The sequence below is a fragment of the Heloderma suspectum genome, chromosome 2 (genome assembly GCF_057233095.1).
Source record: "Heloderma suspectum isolate Gila_16-S chromosome 2, 16-S_ref, whole genome shotgun sequence".
In the NCBI taxonomy this organism is placed as follows: domain Eukaryota; kingdom Metazoa; phylum Chordata; class Lepidosauria; order Squamata; family Helodermatidae; genus Heloderma; species Heloderma suspectum.
The window spans coordinates 164,626,587-164,648,850 of NC_139459.1; the positions used below are offsets into that span (position 1 = coordinate 164,626,587).

Sequence of the window (22,264 nt, forward strand, 5' to 3'; positions counted from 1 at the left end):
TGTGTACTGATACACCCCCCTCCCTTGCTTTGACTCCGATAAATAGATAGACAGACAGACACACACGCACACACACGCAAATTTGTGTTATAGGCCTGTGCCCTGGATCTTTTAAGAACCTAGCAATGCCCCTGCCTGCTAGTGTCTGCATATCAACCTACTGTTAACGGTACAGCAACCAACAGTGGTTGAAAAATGTGCAGCCATATTTGAAAAAACATATTCAAATAGCCAAAAGCACTAACCAGTTTCTGGACTGAATACAGCAGGGCAAGGAGCAGCTAAATGGCCTGGCAGTATGGAACAGGCTCATGATGCTCTTGGATGAGAGCATCATGAGCATCTTGAACTTCCTAGAAGTTCCCCCTCTCCCCACTGCTCTGTTGGCCAAGGAACCCACAAGCAGGAGCTGAAGAAGGTGCAGGCTGGGATGGCACTGCCTAAGAGAGAGCCTCGCCCCAACTTCACCCCACTCTACTCCTTAAAAGTCACTGATGGAAGGCAGCCCAGCCCCTGCCTGGCTGCTGACCACCTGCCTTCCCCTTCTCCTACCAAAACACACACAAAGGGTATGAATGACAATGCAACAGATGGGCTGCGCCAGGCCAGGCCTCACAACCCACCCAGTCATGGACTAGCCTGGCCTCCAACCCTTCCTGTCACTGTCTAGTAAGCGCAGCTGCTATTGCTCTTCCATGCCATAGGCTCTAGCATGTTTTGAGCGCGAGTGGGTGGGGGGGAATCCCTCACTACCAAACATCTTTATCATTCACCTACTTGCCCACCCTGCTCCTGCAAAGGGTCAGCATATTAACCTTGTCCTGTCCTTTAAGCTTTAATGCATGACAGATTGAGGATGAAGGGTGACTGAGACTCATGCACACCTTTTCCCATCAAGAGGCTCTTTGTCCTATATCCTCCAAGTAACCAGGTGGCCTCATTCATATGGCATAGAATTCTCTTCCCCCAGTGTAGGGTTCTGCTGTGGAATGACTAAATTTGGTATTCTCTAAGTCACAAAAGCAACAACCAAGGTAGCTGTGTTGACCAAAATATTTTTTGTTTGGCGTAATAAAGTATAAAGGTATTACACTGATACGGATTTTGGAATTTTCTTTATGATCAACACAGCTACTATTGTGTGTATTTTTACGAATTGGAGAAAAGGGAGCACCCTGATGTTGGTTCACTCTCATGGGCAGGATTCCTCTTGCTTGAGGAAACCCTGATTTTTGCTGAGTCCAGCAGGATTTCTGGGATTGGTTCTGGACTGGGCCTGTCTCATACTGGAATTCCTTCTCCCTGTTTTCTGCTGTGGCTTGCAGCCTCCTAGAGAGGGCTGAGCTCTCAGTCCCTCCCTCTGGGCATCAGCTGGATGTTCTCCCTGCTCAATAAGAGAAAGGATAGATTTGCCTTTTTGAGGTGGAAGTCCTGCCTTTCCTTCCTCTGAGATCCACTCCCTGCATGCATCCCAGGCCTCCTCTGCTTTCACTGGTTTATGTGCACGAGAGCGGAAATCAGCTTGATCACTGGTGTTGTTTCTTCCCTGATGAGCGGCATGCAGTTTGGCCACTTCTTGATGGCACACAGGAGAACTAAGGTTGAGGTAAGGTGGTGCCCTGCTACATGCACACGAACAGTGAATCACTGTTTGTGCCTACACACTGTAGGACTAAAGAGAGCTTCATCCAGCCACTGAGATCTCTGAGCTGGCAGACGTAAGCTTCCTAGAAGCTGTTCTAGCTCAGCTCACCCTTAGGCCAGACACAGGGCATCTCTACACCAGCGTAAAATCCTGCATTTAAAATGGGGCTTTCTGCTTCCGTTTTAAATGCAGGATCGCGACTCCATTTTTCATGTGCTTCCTTTCCCCCCTCCCCTTCCCCCTCCTTCTCCCTGCATCTGAGTCTTCCATTATCTTTCATTGATCTCGCTCCTCTTCTTGCAGCTTTGACTCTTTTCAGGGAGGAAACTGAAGTGGAACACAATGGGGTAATTTGATAGCTCATTATCTGCGATCTATTTAAAAACGGAACAAAGGGCATTTAGTATAGGAGATGCCTTGAATGATCACAAGGTCATGTAAAGAGCCTGCAAACTTCCGTGAAGGAGCAATCTCAATTGCAGGATAAAAGCTCAGTGTGAAGAGCCCACAGACAATGATCCCTTAGCTCAGGAAGCTCCACAACAAAGATCTGCTCCATCTATAGGGGGACCTATTACTGCAGCCTTTCAAGAATTCCTGTGCCATAGCCTAAGGAAGCAGGGATGAGAGGAAGCAGGAGGAGCAAAGGTGGGAATCCCAGAGGAAGCTCAAAGGTCAGCCAACCTCCTGGTGGGCATACTTTTGGACTTCCTAAAATCTCCAGCTTTGCTAATATAAAGATTGCCATGATTCCCTTTACTTCTGTTGTCTGCTTCACAAGAGACCTGTGTGTTTCAATTAGGATCGAAGACAAAACTAAGAAAGCACTAGCTTTTAATTTTCACAAATGAGAGAAAAGCTATTATTGCTGTTGTTGTTGTCCCCCCAGTAACCCTGGGTGCACCTAGCAATCTGTCCTACACCTAGTGAGGCTAATCCAATGATATTTGCATAAATCCTACAGCATTCCACCTTTTTGATTGCAGATTGTGGAGTGACAAACATCCAAAATCCCCCCTCCCTTCATTTAACATCCAGCCTGATAAAGAGTTCTGGAGAACTCAAACGCTTGCTCACGACTTCAGTGATATTCTGATTAGTCCTTATAAAGCTATAACCATGCTGTGGTTTCTGAATCCTCTGAACTCTCTGAAGTCAAGCCAAGTTCCTCCCCTCCACTCAAAGGATTCACCCAATCACCTGCCCCACTTCCACTCATCCCACTATCTTGCAAAACCATCTATACATAAAAGCAAATGCTCCCACAAGAAGACTCTAGACTGGTCGCATCCCACTTTCAGAATAGGATAATTTTAAACAGCCCATCACCCCTACAATAACAAATGGTTATATTGAAAAAAAAATCAAACATAGTTTAATGTTCTTGTTTTTTGTTTGTTTGTAACAGGAGGGTATTTCATGATTGACAGTGCACTACTAACACACTGCTGATTCTCCATCACTAGCAGTATCTAGGTTTTAAATCAGAAAAGTATTATTTAAAGCACTATCTAAATCAGGACCTTAACAAAATATTCATGGTTTAACTAAACAGAAGTAGTGGGATTGAATAAGTGGCAACTCAGTATCCTGTGTTATTCCGAAAGCCAGACTAGTCTGTCTTGCCTACCCTGTGCAGCCAACTCGCCTGTCATACCTCATGTAAAGATGAGGTATGTCTTCAGCGCTATTCTCCCCGCTTGGCTGTATCAGCCTTACTTTCATTGCGAGTCTTCTAGAAGGACTTGGGCTTCTGTCTTCTATATCTATTACCTAGGAGCATACAGTGTGGGTGCACAATAAAGGTTAATTTAGAATAAACAAGCACCACCTTCAACTCCCCAATTAACTCAAAGCACACAGGCCAGCAATTATGAAACTCCACAATAATAACCTTCATGCCCAGGCCAGAGCACTCTGGAGACCCTACAATGACAAACCAAGGCCTAAACAGACTGAACAATAATGAGCATGAACACAAAGGCCAATGTCCCACCAAAGCAAGCTAAGACAAAACAAAAGTGTTACAGGGCACAATCCTACAATATCCAACAAGCGTAATGCAGCATTTGGCATCAGGGGACACTCTGGCACTTTTGCTATCTTTTTCCTAAACCCTTTTCTTCCATTCTCTTGCTATAGTCTCAAATTGTGCCTAATGTTGCATTTGAAGGGATTTTAATAAGTTATTCTTCTTATCTGTTTGTGAAGAGGTGTGACACCCTAGAACAGTGGTCTCCAAACTTTTTTGATTGCACACCCCTAGCAGTAAAAAATGTTTGAGCATGTACCCCAATATATGTTTGTTTATTTCTTTATTTCTTTATGATTTATATATATTACTATTGTACTAATATATTATGTACATTATAAAACATACACTATATATATATATATATATATATATACACACACACACATAATTATTAACAGTACAAAAACCCTTTTTGATCTCACTAAAAAGTATTATTAATAATACTTTTTAGTGAGAGCAATATGATTGAATATGCTTCATTATTTTTGAAAATCTTGGTTTAACACTTTGTAATACAGCAATTCTGGTTCTAAATTCAGTTTATTTCGATACTTGGTATTAATGGCTGTCATAGCACGCGCTTTCTTCTCAGCTTCATTCTGCCAAAGCAGAGTGGGAAGGGTTAATCTCCTTCCTGCTCTCCTTCAGCAGGATGGCAGTTGCTCGGGTGCTGCGGCTTCCTCTGCCATGCCTGGCAGAGACTGGCACAGTTGCTCTCGGTGGCTGCAGCAGAGGCAGGATAGGACCAGAGCCAAGAGAGAAACGCCAGGGAGCTTCCCTCTCAGCTCAGCTCCCATCCTGCTGCCACTGCTGCCACTGCCATCATTGCACACAATGGCAGCTCATCAGGGCAGTGGGAGGCTGCTCAATTATCAGGCAGTTCATGCACCCCAATGGTTAGTCTTGCATGTCCCCTGGGGTGCGTGCACCCCACTTTGGAGACCACTGCTCTAGAAGGCCTACAGAGATTGCTATATAGTGTACCCCCAAACCTAGGGTTGCCAAAGAGATTATCTGAATTCCCAATGGCTGAGTTAAATTGGGTCCTTCCTCACACAAAAGACCGTCCTGCCTGATAATGTCAACTTCGAGGCCAGTTTAACGACCCATCTGGTCTGAAATGGATGTGTACTGAAGCTAAAGCAGGAAAAGTCTGCATTACTGTGGCTGACTCCATGTTTTCAGAGACCTGGGCAAGATCTAGTGGCTACCTTCCCCCCCACATACACTCCTGCCAGAACGCACACTCACACACATACTTGTGTGTGAGTGCGTGCATATGTACCCATATACACAGGGCCTGAACTATCCATTATTCTGTTAATCTGATGGGTGGGTAGACAGGCGTAAGAACTCCTCAGCCAGCAGTAGCACTGATGGTGGTACGGAGCTGGCAAGTGGGCTGCTTTGATTAGTGGTTTGACTGGAACTTAGGAAATTGCCTTATTTCTAGACAGATCATTGGTCCATCTAGCTCAGTACTCTCTACACTGACTGTCAGCCATTCTCCATGGGTTCGTACAGGAATATTTTTCCATCCCTATCTGGAGATGCAGAGACTGAACCTGGAATATTCTGATCATAAAGCACATGCTCTACCACTGAGATATGGCTCTTCCCCAAAGGACTGAGCTGGCAGCAGCACCAACTGCTCATCTGAGAGAAACGCAGTGGCTTGCTGGGCTTCAGAGGAGTGAGCAGTGGCTGGTTTTCATTTAAAAAGGCCACTACCATTGCACTACATTCCCTGCTGCCTATATTGGCTACCTGGTTACTGGGAAAGCAATGGGGGTTGACTCTGCTGAAAGGCCTTGTAATCTTATGTGCATGCCTGACAATGTGTACAAGGTTGTACAAAGATGGCAGTACTTGGTGGTGTACTAGTGTCTTTGGTCAGTGGTGGACCCTTTGTCAGTCTGTATGGCTCAGCAGCAGCCTCACAAAGTGCTGACACCAGGCCCAGTAATGCAACTAGGTAGGCACTGGCAGTGGAATTTTACTCAAAAAGCGAGAGGGTCCTTCATAGTGCACTGATGGATGAGTACAGTTACAAAACTAGGCTGATAAAACCACTGATGGGGGTGGGAGGTGGTCTTTTGTCTGGATGCATCAGAGCTAGGAGGCACTGATGATTGCAAAGAGATCCTAGCTGCTTAAGGGTTAGGGTGCTACTTTGTACCACTAGCAGGAGCCTAGGAAAGTGAATTTATCCAATAGTTCCTAAACCCACTTAATCTCAATAAAACTGTCTTTGGGTGCTTCCAGATGAAGGGCTGCTACTGCTAATAATAAAAAGGCATTGTACAACTATTCTGTCTTTTCTTTCTCAATGGATTTTTTCTGGTAAGAAAAAAAGGAAGAAATGGTGGGAAAGCATGGGAGGGTTAGAAATGGAAGACAATGACATCTGGACAACCCCCCACCCCCGGTAAAATTCTGTGAACGATGTAGCGTGACTGCAAAATAAAAACCTTATCTGGAAGCACCCTTCAAGTATTATGTAGTTAAGTGTAACACTGGAGGGTCCATTCTCTATAGAATGGGTGTCCCTATTCTAATCCTCATGCAAACCTGAAGGTACCTGGATTTCGGATGGTCACCACTATAGCTCCCCAAGGAGTAAAGGCAAGGCTGGTAAAGATCCGAGAGAACCTTTCTTGTCCCTTGGAGCAGCTGAGGTCGGAGTCCTGATGCCCCAAGGAGCGCAAGTGGAAAATCACTGGTGCTGGCTTGGGAAGAGGGCAGCAGAGCTCACTTGGAGTTTTGGGTACAGAAGGGTCATTTGGCAGGAGGCCACCAAGTTGGGATTCTCAGTCCCTGTCTTCCAAGCCTACTCTGATACATTGCTCAGCCACAGGGGTATCAGCTTCATTACTGTCTGTGCCTTGAACATTCCACCCCCACCCCCCTGAGATTTGCATGTGACATGGGGAAAATGGGGAAGAATTGGAGGGAAATTCAGGACAGATAAAAGGAAGTACTTCTTCACACACCATATAGTTAAACAGTGGAATTCACTACCACAAGGTGTAGTGACAGCCACCAACTTGGCTGGCTTTAAAAGGGGCCTAGTCAAATTCATGGACGATAAGGCTATACATGGCTACTGGTCATGATAGCTATATATTGCTTCCCATATCACAGGCAGTATGCCTCTGTATGCCAGTTGCTGGGGAAGACTGATGGTAGGGTGCTTTTACCTTCATGTCCTGCTTGTGGGCTTCCCAGAGGCATCTGCCTGGCCACAGTATGAAAAGAATGCTGGCCTTTGGTGTCTCAGTCCTTTCAGCACTGGGTACCCTCCAGACTCCCATCTACTGGGATAGGGCAGCAATTTTGTTTGCTGTTACCAGTTTGTTTCTTTATTTGGATTCCCACCCTGCAGGATCAGAAAAGGCCTTTACAGGGACTCCTCCCTGTCCCTGTTCCATGCCGACCTCTTCAGCCCTGCCCTTTCGTCCACCAAACTATTAGGTTCTGGCAGGATGCATGTGATCCTCTACTAAAGAAAAATGCTACTCTTCCTTTGCTGCTGAAATCCCTGTCCCCATCATTCTCAGGGCACATAAAGAACAAGAAAAGACAGCAACGCCTGTTTTGGCCCAGGGCCTGCTCTTCTATAGCCCGTAGCCAAGGGAAGCTGCTGGCACTTTGCATCTGCCTAACCCTTCTGGTTGGGGCAGGGATGATTTGGAGGCCTCTGATTGGCAAGGGGACAGAGAAAGAGGCGGAGGGATATGTATGCTCTCCAGACAATGCTGGCACCATTTCCTGCTCAGCAACCTCTCCAAAGCGAGAGGGACAGCTCCTGGTCCCCAATAGAGAGCCCCATCAAGCTTTCTGGTTTGAGTGCGTGTCTGGGCCAGAGGATGGCAGCCTCTGGTAAGGCCGGAATGGCAACTGCAAGAGATGGCAAAGAGGCAGTGGTAAGAAGCAGAGATTCCAAGGGTGGCAGGCAAAGGCATATAAAAAGAAAAAGGCAGCACTTGAATGTACTTCTCCATTAAGGAAACCAGAACTAGTGATCAGAATAAATGCTTTACCAAATCATTTCAAATATTTTGGCAATTCATAAGGGGGTAGGTGAGGCAGGGAGTGAGGAAAGGGCACAGGAGCATCAAATAACAGCTGCTGTAAAAGTAGCAGATGTGCAGCAGTGAATGTCCACCCTTGGAAGTCCTACTCAGACCCTTAAAATGATACAGATGTTCAGAATGCATAAAACCCTTAACAGGCAGGAGACACAGAGGCACACTGAGTGCTAAGAACTAGGGTTGCAAATACAGCATAAAACTAGAGTAAAATCAAAGACACAGAAGTGTGTGTGTGTGTGTGTGTGTGTGTGTATGTGTGTGTATGAGAGAGAGAGAGAGAGAGAGAGAGAGAGGTTAAAACATTAAGGGAATTAAGATTTTGGGAAAGCAGGAAGTGCCATAGCTCTGAGGCCATTGTTGCAAATAACCATTAAGTTAGGAAAAAGGTCAGTCTGGGTTACAGTACACACTGCTGTCACTAGATGACACCACTCCATGCCAGGAGAGTTTGCTAATGGAACCATGGCCCAAGAGCCAACCAGTCTTAAAGGATTGAATGGCACCCTTGACTTGGTTGTTATGTTGGCCCTACTAGGGATGGAATACCGGGCGGGCGGGGGAGAGACCCTAAGACATGGAACAAGTGAGGAGATCACTTGTACTGAGCCAAACATCATTCAAAATTCTGCTGCAGAAATCCTCTCTTTGCTGGCTAACCGCCTGATTGATCCAAATAAAATATTATATGAACTGTTATTCAGTCCAAAGATACGATACCTTTGTTCTGTATTTGTAAGAGTGCTTCCAGACAAGGCTTTTATGGTGCCATTTCCCTGCCTCATTCATGGAACTTTATGTGCCCCGGGGGGAGGTGTGTGTGTGTGTATCCAGATGTAGTCATCTTCAGCTTGTGACTCTCCCATGTTTTCCTACAGCTTCTTCCATCTTTTCCCTTAATGTAGAAAACCAATTATGGAGAAAAAGAAAAAACAGTTGTACAACGCATTCCAATTGCTACCACTACGAGCCCTCCTTCTGCGAGCGCGATCTATCAAACATTCAAGTTCTCTGAGATGAGGCCCTGCCAGAACCTAAGCTCAGGCTCAGAGATAACAGATCTAGCTGAAGACAAGCACATATTGGCAATATTACTGGATTGGAGATGGGGGAGGTGGACTCCAGGAATTAGGGCAAGGAGCAGAAGGGGAAAATCTAGGAAGCAGCGACTCCTGGGTTCTGCCCCCAGTTCTAGGAATACTATATCACTATTGATACAATAACCACCACCACCACCACCATTGTGAATGCAGTAAGAATAATAATTATGAGAATACGATCTAGTGATGAAAGCAGAAGACATAACAGTAACCAGAAAACAGAACCTCCCTTACATGCTCCTGAAAAAATGCCATGAAGAAGAAGGCGAGGGGCGGGGGGGAGGATGAAGACAGTTTGGGATTGGTTGTGTGGGTGGTGTAAAAGGTACCTTCAAGCTATAACCCAGCCTTCACTGCCATCTAATTGCCGCTGGACAGTTAATCCCACAAGAAGAAAAAGGTGTTTGTCCCTTTAAGAGGAGACTTGGCACTGCCCCGGTGCCCGTTGGCAGCCAGGTTTTACGAGCAGCCTGTGCTTGCTGCAGCCATTTGATGAAGGCAAAGGAGACAGAAACAGGAGCGAGATGGGAACACATCGCCAACCCTGTGCTCCCCTAAAATGGCGGTGTAGTAACAGGGTGGCAAGGCCTCAGCAGCCTAAATACCATTTTCTTTTATTTGATAGCAGAAATCAGTGCCCTTCTGCAGACTGACAGACATATCAAGGGATATAAAAGGCAAAATCCATTCAACTGATGAGCAATAAAAAGAACAGATAGTTCAAATTTGCAGGTAGATGGACAAATCTCTCCTCAAAAGAGTGTGAGAGTAGACAGACCAGGAATATATAACATCTCAATCCCACTTTCTGCTTTTGGGCAGTGAAGAGCCTCTAGAGACACTATGCCTTTCTCACACATACGCCTACGCACTGGCATCCTCCTTGCAGAAACATCAACCTGGAGAACACCAGTACTGAAGAGGATGGTAGCCCTCAGCATGCTCAGAGATGCTTTCACACATGATTCTAAAACTGGAATTTTCTGTGTCTATAAACCAGATCAAATAACTACATTGAGCAGAACATGCATTTGATTTTGAAAGTCCCACTATCTTTCTGATTTTCAGTTGTTTTCAAACTTCTGGAAGCAACCAAGTTGGGAAATGCTGCTCTAGAACATAGAGCTGCACATCATCAGGGAAGATCAGTAGTGGTGGGTGAGCTGTCATTCAGGCAAGCTTGTCTGCTATTTCTGATCTTGTTTTCACTAAAGAACCCCTGATCAGCTTCCAAGTAATCCCAATGTTCCCAGAACACAAAACCACTGTTCTACTCCAATAACAACATTCCAAGAATAAAGCTTCACCACTATGTACACTAACTTGGGAGTAAACCCCATTGAATTTGAAGGCAGAAATGATGCATTTGCCTGCTGAGGATTTGGGGTCTCATAGTCCTAGTCCCATTTTTGGCAGACAAAGGCACTCCAATGGGGCTGTGGGAGTGCCTGCTGCTGTCCTGGGGGATGGGGAATGCAGGGGATGGAGGAGACAGGCACCCCACAAGCACCTTTGAGCCTTCTGTGATCATTCAAATCAGGCACTTGCAAAAGCTCAGCCTTTGGGGGTCAAATCTTGGGATGTTCATGCATAGGTATCCAGAACACTTCCACACAGACACTTGTCTGTTGGAGCAGGAGGCTGCCACAGTCAGGTGTTCAGAAGAGTATGTGTGTGGGAGGGGGGACCTACAGGATTTGACCACATTGGGAGTACACTACAGTCCAATTCTGTTGCAAGGACCAGCTAAGGTTCACATTTGCCATAGGACTTGCAAAAAGCCAGACTACACCACCAATAAACAAGCAACTGGTTTCCAAGCAGGAGAGCTCAAGCAACAACAAGAAGAGTATGTACATATCAGCTAGAGGTTTTGTAGCAAAATAGATACCTGGGACCTTCACCATGGAACATTTAAGTGCCTCTCAAAACAAAGCCATTCCCAAGTATTTCCTCCCAATACAGAATAGATCCTAGGAATGTTCTTCCCAAATGCAGCCCAATCCTCATAAACCTAATGTTGATCTATTGTAGGATCATCTCAAAAACACAAGAGCTCTGCAAATGTCTATTTCGCAAAAGAAGAAATATCCTATAAATTACCCCCCTCCTGTCTATCCCAAGCCACACAAACTTAGAGGGGGATGACCAAACACATCCTCCTCTTACCAGCTTAAATGCTAGTACATCCTGAGTGTTCCCTTTCTGCTCCGCTTGACAAGTTTACTTGTCTGATGTGCACACAAGATTTTGCAGGAAATCAGCAAGGTCTGTGTTGACAGTCCTCAGTCCTTGGGCCTGGATTTTAATGGACCCCTATCATAAAATGCACAAAGTATGGTGGCCATGTGTCCTCTTTTACAGAGGACAGTCCTCTATTTGAAGGGCTGCCAGAGGACTCTATTTGAAGGGGTCCTCTGTTTGAAAATCTGTCCTGTTAGATGCCGGTTTAAAGAACTGTTGTCCATCAATACCTAACACCAGGGCAGCAGGCTGAACAGGCAGGCACAGAGGTCACCTGGTCACACTCTTCCACACTATAGTGAAATGTACTGTATTCTATTTAAATTATAATAATTATTTCTAAATTAGCATCTCTCTCTATAAATTAGCATGTGCAAATTTTATGTCAATCTGTACCCTAATTTCTGGTGAAGCATTTCCCTTTTTGGGCAATTCATAAGTGAGCACCCTATTACTAGCAAAGCACCAAGCCAAAGAGGGCTTTACTTGGCGTGCCCTCACATTCCAACCACTGGATTTTTATTGGCCTCTTATCAAAAATGAAGCAAAGACTAGGCAATATGTGAATATCAGAAGAGCTGTCAAACAATGGGTCACACCAAGCCAGTGACCCACCTGACACACTACTCTGCCCCAAACAGTGCACTTTACAATAGAACAGTTTTATATAAGTACAGTTTATGTAAGAACTTTATATAAGAATTTTATTACTTTATATAAGAACAGTTCCAGAGTCAGCTGTTTATTCCACTCAACTCAATTACTCATGGACATTTTGCGATACCTCAGACTGTGAGTGTACACTGTGAATGTCTTGGCTAATAGCCAATGGTGGGCTAATCTTTCACAAATTGATTCACACACACACACACCCTCCCTCCCCCAAATACCTCTATCCTCCTGCCTCTCACAACATCCCTTATTAATGCGTCACATAGGTTTAAGCATTCATTGTGTGAAACATTACTCCCTTCTGGGTAACACTTGCTGTCTGCTACTCTGGTCAAGTGTCCCCAAGTTTTCACCATAAGAGTGAGTAACTGGTTTCCATTGACACTCTCCAAAAACTCCCAGCTCAGCCCCACTTTACTGCCAGCTATAATTTGAAATGTCCTGAACCTTTTGGCTTTTCCTCTGTGGTAGCTAAATAAAATGGAGCGCCCATATCTTATACTTCTTCAGCTTGGTTCCATACTCTTCAAGATGGGAGGACCTAACCCACAATTTCTGTCTGTGGGTGCACTGTGGGTTACAAGGCGTGCCTTGTAAATTCTCTTCAATCCTGCCCCAGAGCTGTTGCGCCACCACAGACACGGTATCTGCAAGCAGTTCTTCAAAATCATGCCACATATTACAACCAGGCCTCACACATCATGCATGTTGCAGAGACTTGCTATGCTGCATGGACAAAGCTGTAGACCCTCCACTACCCCAGCTGGGCCCCTTAAAGCACTGAGGCTGCCAATTGTGCTGGGCTTTGGACAGCATCTCCTTCTTTGTCTCTCAGCTTTAATAAAAGTTATTTTAAAATGTGGTTTCTCTCAGAAAATGAATCAATCAATAAACAGAAATATGAGCTCTGGGCTTTGGACCGGAGGGGGGCAGGTGAGGGCGGGAGGAAAGAGAGGGACAAATCAAGGAAGGGTGATAGGGAAAGGTTTTGAACATCCAGGAAATTCGTTTCACTAATGCCTACTGTGTACTCCCCTAGTGACTTGAGAGTGTTGTCAGGACGTGTGAAGAAAGAAAGAAAGAAAGAAAGAAAGAAAGAAAGGGAGGTAGCTTAAAGGCCTGAGAAAAAGGGAAAAGGAATGAAGGAAACCACAAAGAAAGAGAAAGCATTAACATAAAGAAAAGAGAGAAGTGTCCCTTTAACACTACACTCACACACACAGAGAGAGATTGAGCGAGCTGAGCTTTCCTAAAATACTCACAAACGCTGAGCTCCGCTTGGGCCCGTTCCAGTCCCCTGCATCTGTTTGGCAGGAGCCCAGAGGGGCTAAGGTTACTCTGAGCACAGGAGGGGCCTATTCCTGCAGAGAGCTCTGAAAACCGGCTCTTGGAAGGGAGGGGAGGGAACACTACCCTTACACTGAATGCTGCTGGGGTATACAATTTACTTTGTGCTGAGACAAGGAGGGGAGAGGCAAGAACCAGGAATAAGAGGTGGCTTTGTCATTTCCCCCCCCCCCCCCAACACACACACACACACACACACACACTTTTTGGACTCCATGCTTCTTTCTGGCTCTCTTGTTTGAAAATGCCAGCCAGATTTCCTCCTCTGCTTCTTCCACTACCTGGAATCAAGAAGTGGGTACGTGCTGTGTGTGTGTGTTTGAGAGAGGGGGAGGGAGGGAGAGGGGGAGGGAGAAGCAATCCTTTCTCAGGGCTGGTTCAGACATTACATTTCACAGCTTGCGTTTTGGAAATAGCCCAACACTGCAGACTTTTGTAATACCTGAATGCTCAGGCATCAGGATATGTGACACATACTCTGAAGGATGTCTGAGAAACTTTACAAGAGACATGTGTCATACTTACATGTGACTTATGTTCTTGACACTGCAGAGATGTGACTCTTTGGCCACTTCCTGACTGTTCCCTCAACACAGTTTCAAAACAAGGGAGATGGGATGTAGTGTCAGGAACAGCCCTCAGGAAAGACAGAGCTCCTGTACCTTTAGTAGTACAGAATAGGGAGTTTCAAGAGGACCATCTTCTTTTCTTTTCATCCCTTTCCAACAAACTCCTCCTGCTCAAATTCCATCTTCTACACAGCTCTTAAGAAGAATCCTATCCTCCTTTGCATTTGCTTATCCCAGAAGGAGCTCAGACATAGGTATGTTAGACAACCTGACACACACACATGCACACACCGTACAACAGTCCAGTTCCACAACTGTCCCAGCTTCCAACTGGCAGAGGAAGGGGAGACGTGAATGGGAGGGGGAAATGAGAGAGCAAGGGAGGCTCAGTGTGAAGGCCCAGGAGGTCTGTGCAGACTGAAAGGCCCTTTGTCTGCCTTGGAGAGGTTATCCAAGGTAACCTCAAAATCACGCCTGACCTTCTGTTCCATATTAGAGTCATTATTAAGAGTTAGCCCAGCCTGGGGGGGTGGGGGAGAGAGAGTGACTGAGAGAGAGCAGCCTAGCCTAGCCTGCTGCCCCGTGCCACCCTCACAGCTTTTTCCCATTTACTTTCCCAGCAGTGACCTACTTTCTGCCTTCGTAACAGAGCGGGAAGCCACAAACAGGGCCCTGACTGCTCTTGCCACAACAGGGGCCATAATCAGCAACACACTCCATGCTGGCCAGGCAGTGGCAGCCTGGGATTCCAGTGAACTCACCTCACATGCAGGGCCCATGCAGTGTAAGAGGAAGCAGCCATGCCTGCCCAAATGTAGGCTCCTTAATCTAAAATATTTCTACCCACTTTACAGCTAGGAAAGTCAATACCCAGAAGCGAATTTCTTGCAAAGAATAGGTGACAGTGTTGACGAAAGCTTTTGCCTAAATGGCAACAGGTCAAGCCACTGATCACCCACACCTAGTCTTACCTAGCCTCTCCTCCCCATTACAGCCTTCCCAAATCTGGAAACAAAATCCTTGGATTCTGATCACTCCCCCATGCCCCTCCAATGCTAATTCACCAGACCCAGCTTTCATTCCTCCTCAAGAACTTGTAACAGAACCATGAGGGTTCAGACTCTGAAAGCTTTTCACTTCAGCAAGGATTCCATTCTCCCAGAACTGGAAAGAACCCGTGTATGTTCTGGTCCTTTAGCTATGAAATCTTGGGCTTGCCTACTGAGTAGAAGGCACCCAAATCTTCCCTTGTCAGCCTTCTCCCCACCCTTTGTTGGACTGAGAACATAGATCAAAAGATTTTAGGATTGATAGCTTCCTCAATAGGAAATTAAGCAGGACAGCAGGGGAAGAACCCAATGGCTATGTTCACACAACACACTAACAGTGGTTGAGTATGCTGAACCATAGGTTGTTGAACCATGGGTTGTTGCTGAATCATGAGTTATAGTGTTATCTGAACTCAACGCATTTTCTGCAGGGTGGCATGTTAACCATGCAGTGTGGATTGTTAACCACCCTGAACAATCCAATAACAAACCACACGTTCTCAAGGTGGCTTGTTTGAGAAAAATAAGCCACACTGCATAGTTAACAAGCCACCCTACAGAAAACATGCTGTTCAACAACAACCCACACTCAATCACTGAGTGTGGGTTAGTGTGTTGTGTGAACCCAGCCAATGTGTAGGTAATACTTCTTCCATTCCCCATCCTTGTAAAATGCTGTAGTGCTGAGAGCCCCTGCCGGGCACTTCTTACTTGTATGGACCTATCTGTGATTTTTCTCACTACCCACCCTTCCTCCATTCTGTGCTGCCAAGAGCCATTTTACTCCCTGGAGTAGAGCAGAATCTTTGCATACTGTCCTCTGTCACTAGAGAATGGTCTCTTTCGGACCTTCGTTTCAAGGAGTGGCTGATGCTGGGCTTGGAAAATGGAATTCAGACCATTTTCAATCAGATATCAGCATCCAAGAGGCTATATGCAGCTGGTTATAGAAACTGAAGCAGAATTTGAAATCAAGACCCAACATCAAGCCAAGAAGTAAATGGAAAGCCTTTTTAATGGTTTCTTGGTACCTTCATGTTTGCCTTTGACAGCTCCGCTGTCCACAGATTTAAAAAGTACAATACGCCCTGATTTATTGCCAGTGGCTACAACAGTGGCACACTAGCTTGGGAGTAAGCAACCCACTAAACACAGAGTGCACTTGCTTTTGCATAAATGTGCATCAGATCAGGTAAACTGGGCAAAACTACACGTTACACACAAATATATGTAATGGAACCCAGATGGCCTGGTTGTTGTTGTTTTTTTTACAAGAGACACTACTTTGAGAGGGGCCAATTTATACCCAAAAGTGGGGGGAGAAAGGGGATATTTAACTCTTTCCCTGCTTTCTGTTTCTTTGCTCCAGATTTTGTCCCCATCCACTCCCCTTCCACATTAGGTTTCTATATATGTGTTTGCCCTGATCTGGAACCCCACAAAGAGAATAGTGCTTGGAGTGGAGAAATGGTGGTAGAGAAAGTGTTAAGCACCCCCTGCCTCATCTCTGCTCCCCCCCCCCCCAAGGTGGCTTTTCCTGTTAAAAGGGTTATGTTTCATACATTTGTTTTGGTATAATGTGTAATTTGTTCCTAAACAGGGTAAGGAGGGCACACTCACACAAAAATACACTGAGAATCCCCGTATTAAGTATTTTCACAAGAAACTGGGGGGAAAGACTCCGAGTTTCAGTAAAAATACACCCTGCTTCAACTTCTCAGCCGGAATGGTTAGGGTTCCATCTCTAAACTGGGGCATGCTTGCAACAGAGTTTGGGGCTTGGCCTCTCTACCTTCAAGAGTTATACTGAATCTTCATTAGCTCAGGATCAGAAAGTGTGGTTTGTGCTCTCCTACAGCTAACGAGAGTTCCAGGTTCTTGGAAGAGACACACAGTGAATGGGGGCCCACAGAGTCAGGGTGGGAGACAACTTAAGATGGCTGCCAAAAGAGCAAATCGGGGGTTTTATGAATAGTAAAATAAACATCTGTGAGCAGCCCCAATGCGAAATTCACGTAACAAGGAGGCCATCTCACAGGGTGGTGGGGACACGAGTTTTGAGGAGATGTGGTTGGGAACCCCTACTCAGGATCCAGACAGAAAGCCGTAGAATCCCTGTCCAAATCTCTGGAGACAGTGAGTGGCTGGATGGGGAGGAATAAGCTGAAGCTGAACCCTGACAAGACCGAGGTACTTTTGGTGGGAGACAAGAGGAGGCTGGGGGATGTTGACCTGGTGTTGAATGGTGTATGGTTACCCTTGAAAGACCAGGTCCGCAGCCTGGGGGCCATTTTGGACTCCCAGCTGTCCATGGAGGCTCAGGTGTCAGCTGTGAGCCAGACAGCGCTGTATCAACTCCATCTGATACGGCGGTTGCGCCCCTTCCTTCCTGACCATCTGCTCCCATCAGTAGTACATGCCCTGGTCTCCTCTCGTTTAGACTACTGTAATGCGCTCTACGTGGGGTTACCCTTGAAGATGGTTCGGAAGCTGCAGCTGGTACAGAACGTGGCGGCTCGCCTGATTAAAGGCAGCCGCTGGCAAGATCACATCACTCCAGTGCTGAAGGAGTTGCACTGGTTACCAGTTGTTTTCCGGGGCAAATTCAAGGTGTTGGTTTTGACCTTTAAAACCCTATATGGTTCTGGCCCAGCCTATCTTAAGGAGCGCCTCCAGCAACGCCAGACAGGCCGCTTAACAAGATCAGCCTCAGATGGCCTTCTCTCTGTCCCATCAGCCAGGACAGCTAGACTGGTGGGGACGAGGGAGAGGGCCTTTTCTGTGGTGGCCCCACTCTGTGGAATTCCCTCCCTAAGGAACTCTGTCATGCCCCCTCTTTAATGAGCTTCCGCCGTGCATTAAAAACGTGGTTGTTCAGGCAGGCATTTGGGGTGAGTTAGGGTATTTTAGAAAATGTTTTTCTTGTAGAATTTTATTGTTTTAAACTGTTTTATTATATGTTGTACATTGCCCAGAGTGTCTGGGTGACCAGCCAGATGGGCGATTAATAAATAAATAAACAAACAAACAAACAAACACCCACAAAGCAACACCATCCCACAGGAGAATCAAAGACTACAGGAGAATACCTGTCTTGAGCGAATACAGGCATGAAAGCGGAGCGCACTGGCCTCATTGATTCTGCAGCAATTTCCTGAAGTCACCACTGATACCCACAAATCACCAGAAAATTATTTCCACACACATGCACGCTCCATTCCCAGTGTGCAGCCACTGCTACTGGCTTTAGCCAAGCCGCCAGAACAGTCTCAGATACAAGTGACAGGCATTTCCTGAGACACAGTCATGCAGACCATTATGATGGTCTTCCTGGTGGCGACACCACCAAGGCATGTAGACTCCACTGGGAAGGGGTATAGATAATATCACTGACAGCTAACCAGAGGGAAAGGATTCAAAGACTTTTGTTTATAGAAGACAAGAGAGTCAGGACTCCTTGGTTCAAATCCAGTTTTGTTCCTAACACAGAGTGCAGTCTCAGGTCCTCACGTTCTGTAAACTAGAAGTTGCACATCTGCAACCTCAGTGCCCTCACTGTTCTCTATCGTGTATTTGAACCATACTTGTCTTTTTCATAATAACTTGTATATTGCATATAGTATCTAGTACCCTGCTGTACCTCTCTGTGATGTACGGGGGGGGGGGGGGAGGACATTGCTTTCACATGTAATGGGGAACCTTGTGGGTCCATACAACTTACAGCTATGAGTCCTTGGGCAATTCATCACATTTTGCTCTTATCTGGAAGGGAGTAGGCAAGACAATACAAATAGGCACTGGATTACTGTATCATGTATTGTTGTTGTTGTTCAGTCGTGTCCAACTCTTCGTGACCCCATGGACCATAGCATGCCAGGCCTTCCTGTTCTGCGCTCTCTCCCGGAGTGTGCTGAAGTCCATATTCATTGCATCGGTGATGCTATCTAGCCATCTCATCCTCTGCTGTCCCCTTGTCCTTTTGCCTTCAGTCTTTCCCAGCATCAGGGTCTTTTCCAGAGAGTTTTCTCTTCGCATTAGGTGGCCAAAATATTTCAGCTTCAGCTTCAGTATCTGTCCTTCCAAAGAGCACTCAGGGTTGATTTCCTTTAGGATTGACTGATTTGACCTCCTTGCAGTCCGGGGGACTCGTAAGAGTCTTCTCCAGCACCACAGTTCGAACGCATCAATTCTTCGGTGCTCAGCCTTCCTTATAGTCCAGCTCTCACAGCCATACATTACTACTGGGAAAACCATAGCTTTGATTAGACGGACCTTTGTTGGCAAGGCGATGTCTCTGCTTCTTACTATGCTGTCTAGGTTTGCCACAGCTTCTTCCCAAGGAGCAAGCGTCTTTTAATTTCATGGCTATAGTCACCGTCTGCGGTGATCTTGGAGCCCAAGAAAATAAAATCTGAGTCCATTGAACTCATTACTATGGGATTTGTCAAAAATCAATTATGTTTTTTCTTTAAGTCAGTTAAATTCATAGTCAGTAGCTATTTGCCATGATGAACAGTGGATGAACCCTGATATAAGGCATCCATACATCTCCGACATAGCTGGATTGTTCAGTTACTTCCCCATGACTTTTGCTACACTAACAGACCCCCTTACTGGGTTAGAAGGATAAGTTGTCCGATTAGTTACCACAGCTAAACTTCTTGAGCAGCACTGGTATGCAAGGGAATCATAGAATAGTAGGGTGGAAGGGGCCTATAAGACCATCGAGTCCAACCCCCTGCTCAATGCAGAAGCTAAGTCAGAGCATCCCTGACAGATGGCTGTCCAGCCTCATCTTGAAGGCCTCCAGAGTGGGAGAGCCCACCACCTCCCTACGTCATTGGTTCCACTGTCCTACTGCTCTAACAGGAAGTTTTTCCTGATGTTCAGCCGGAATCTGGCTTCCTCTAGCTTCAGCCCATTATTCCGTGTCCTGCACTCTGGGATGATCGAGAAGCGATCCTGGCCTTCCTCTCTGTGACAACCTTTCAAGTACCTGAAGAGCGTCATATCTCCCCTCAGTCTTCTCTACTCAAGGCAGAAGGGTCAAATCCTCCCTCCCTGCCACACACACAAACACACACCCTTCTCTTTCTTTTTTTGTTGAATGACTCATCTGAGCAAAGGGCTGGATGTGCCTGATCTTGTCTGATCTCGGAAGCTAAGCAGGGTCAGCTCTGGTTAGTACTTGGATGGGAGACTGCCTGGGAATCAGGCTTCCTGCATTAAGCAGGGGGTCAGACTCAATGGTCCCACAGGCCCCTTCCAACCCCACGACTCTATGATTGTGTATGGCTATGTTTGTGTATGGGATTTTACAAAACAGTGAGGGAGCATGGATTTTGTCCAGCAGCCTACATGGGCAGAAGCTGGCTTTGAGAAGTAGTGAAGATGAAGCTGAGGAGGCTTGATACAAAAACTGCAGAAAAGGATATGGAGGTCCAGGGAAGACTTTGCAGGGAGGAATTTGATTGAAGAGGACACATTCCAGCCATATGGTGTAGCATGGTGGAAAGTATGAAATGAGGAGAGAGTACAGGAGAGGGGGATCAGCAGCAAAAGGGAAAAATAAGAGATGGACATAGAGAAAGAGAGATGGCTGGGTGCACAGGGATAGAGAGCTTTCTATGTATGAACTAGCAGCATTAAATTGATTCAGAAAGCAATAGGGAGCCAATGCAGACTTAAGGACAGAAGAGACATGATAACAGAAATCAAAGTGGAAGATGATTTTAACAGGAGCCTCTGGAACTTGCAAAGGATGACAGGAGTTAAGATCAGTACAATGGAACTTGTAGTAGTCTAGACCAGATGACTAGAGCATTGGTCAGGCATTTTAGTAGCAAGTGTAAAGAGGAAAGGATGATCCTGGAGTTGTTGAATAGGATCTCACCAGAAATCACTCATGGCTTCTTTGGAACTTGTGTATCTTAGGAGAGCACCTCAAAGTGACTCCCATGATGAAATCGATAGTGCCTGAAGACACTAAACCCCATGTGTTATTTTGGAATCTGACCCTGCCACTCTCCTTAAGCTTGATTATGGAGACTATAAGCATCCTACCTAGTACTGTTGATATTTCTGTCTCCCACAAATTTGCCCAGTCCTTTTTTGAACTGAGTTAGAGGCCTTATGGTGAAAGAGAGTTCCATGGATCATCTCTGCGCTGCTTTAATTTGCCTTAAGCCTGTCATGTGTTCATTTTGTTTCAGGTGCCTTCTAGGCATGGTACAATGCAGACAGAATTGTTTCTTTAGCTCCATGAGAAGGAGTTAAAGTGTGAGATGGGCTCCCATTCCCACACCCAGCATAGGCAGCTGCCTGAAATTCCCCACCAAGATGTTGTCCGGGTGACAAAGCGCTGTGGATACACAATGTTCTGCCAAAACATTTCCCTACTAATTCAATTATGTGGGAAGAAACTTCCCAGATTCCTTTTCCTCCCCTCATATCCTAAGTGACATCACCAGGACTTGTACTACTTAAGGAACTTGCATTGTTTTCAACATTACTTCTTCTCCTTCTACTTGGAATAGGTGGACGAGGGACAGTGACAGAACAGTCCTGGGACTGAAAAACTTGGGTTAGGGTAAGGCTACAGGGTAGGAAATGAAATAAATAAATAAATAAATAAATAAAATAGGAAAGCAAGCAATCTGTAGAAGTGCACTGCAGGAGAGAGAGCTCAGAACTGGAAATGCACATGGACAGTTATGTATGTGCAGGGAGTCTAGAAACTCTTACAGCTACAGTCATGCTGTGATGCATGACTGTAATATATAGCTGCTGAAGAGCTCTAATATAATAGCTCTAATATATAGCTGCTGAAGAAAATGGAGAATCTGAGGATTTAAAACAAAACAAAACAAAATGTAAAAAAACCAAAACAAAAGCAAGTTCATAGTCCTCACTTTCCAAATCTTCCCTTCCAAGCCTATGTTTTCAAAATTGAGCAAAGATTTATCTCGTTCTGTAACATAAAAAATATGCAACCAAAATAAAATGTAATATATTAAAGCCTGCATACTTTTCATCATGTATTCCTATCACAATATCTGAATTTTCTGCTTAAAGAATGTTGGGAATGTTTAGTACAGGATTCCAGACTGATTATGATTATCAAGAGTAGCCATGTCAGTCGACTGGAGCAACAAGAGGGGAGAGGCAGAGAGCTGTGGTACCTTAAAGACTAACTAATCTATTGTGGAACAAGCATTAAGAGACAAAAGTTTGTTTCATATTGTGGGGAATATTAGCCAAATGGCAAAAGGGGGAAAGGAAGAAATGTGATCACTAATTTTAACATCCAAGAGTCGTTAGAGTCCAAAATGGTATCACCATTCTCAAAGGGCCCCTTTAGGATGCACCATGTACCCCTCCTTTGGTGCAGTAGTCCCAAAGATTGTTCTGGGGACATGCCAAAAGGGAATGCTATAGATGCACTAACAAAACATTATGGCAGACTGGAAGAGTTTGCAGTCTGAACACAGCATTGGTGGGCTTTATGCTTGA

The 22,264-nt window shown here is 45.5% G+C and overlaps 1 protein-coding gene across 13 annotated transcripts in view; it reads right to left on the reverse strand.

Moving 5' to 3' along the window:
• NFIX (nuclear factor I X) overlaps nucleotides 1-22,264 on the reverse strand; it is a 247,403-nt gene that overhangs the window by 75,990 nt on the left and 149,149 nt on the right. The gene's annotated exons all lie outside the window — the stretch shown is intronic.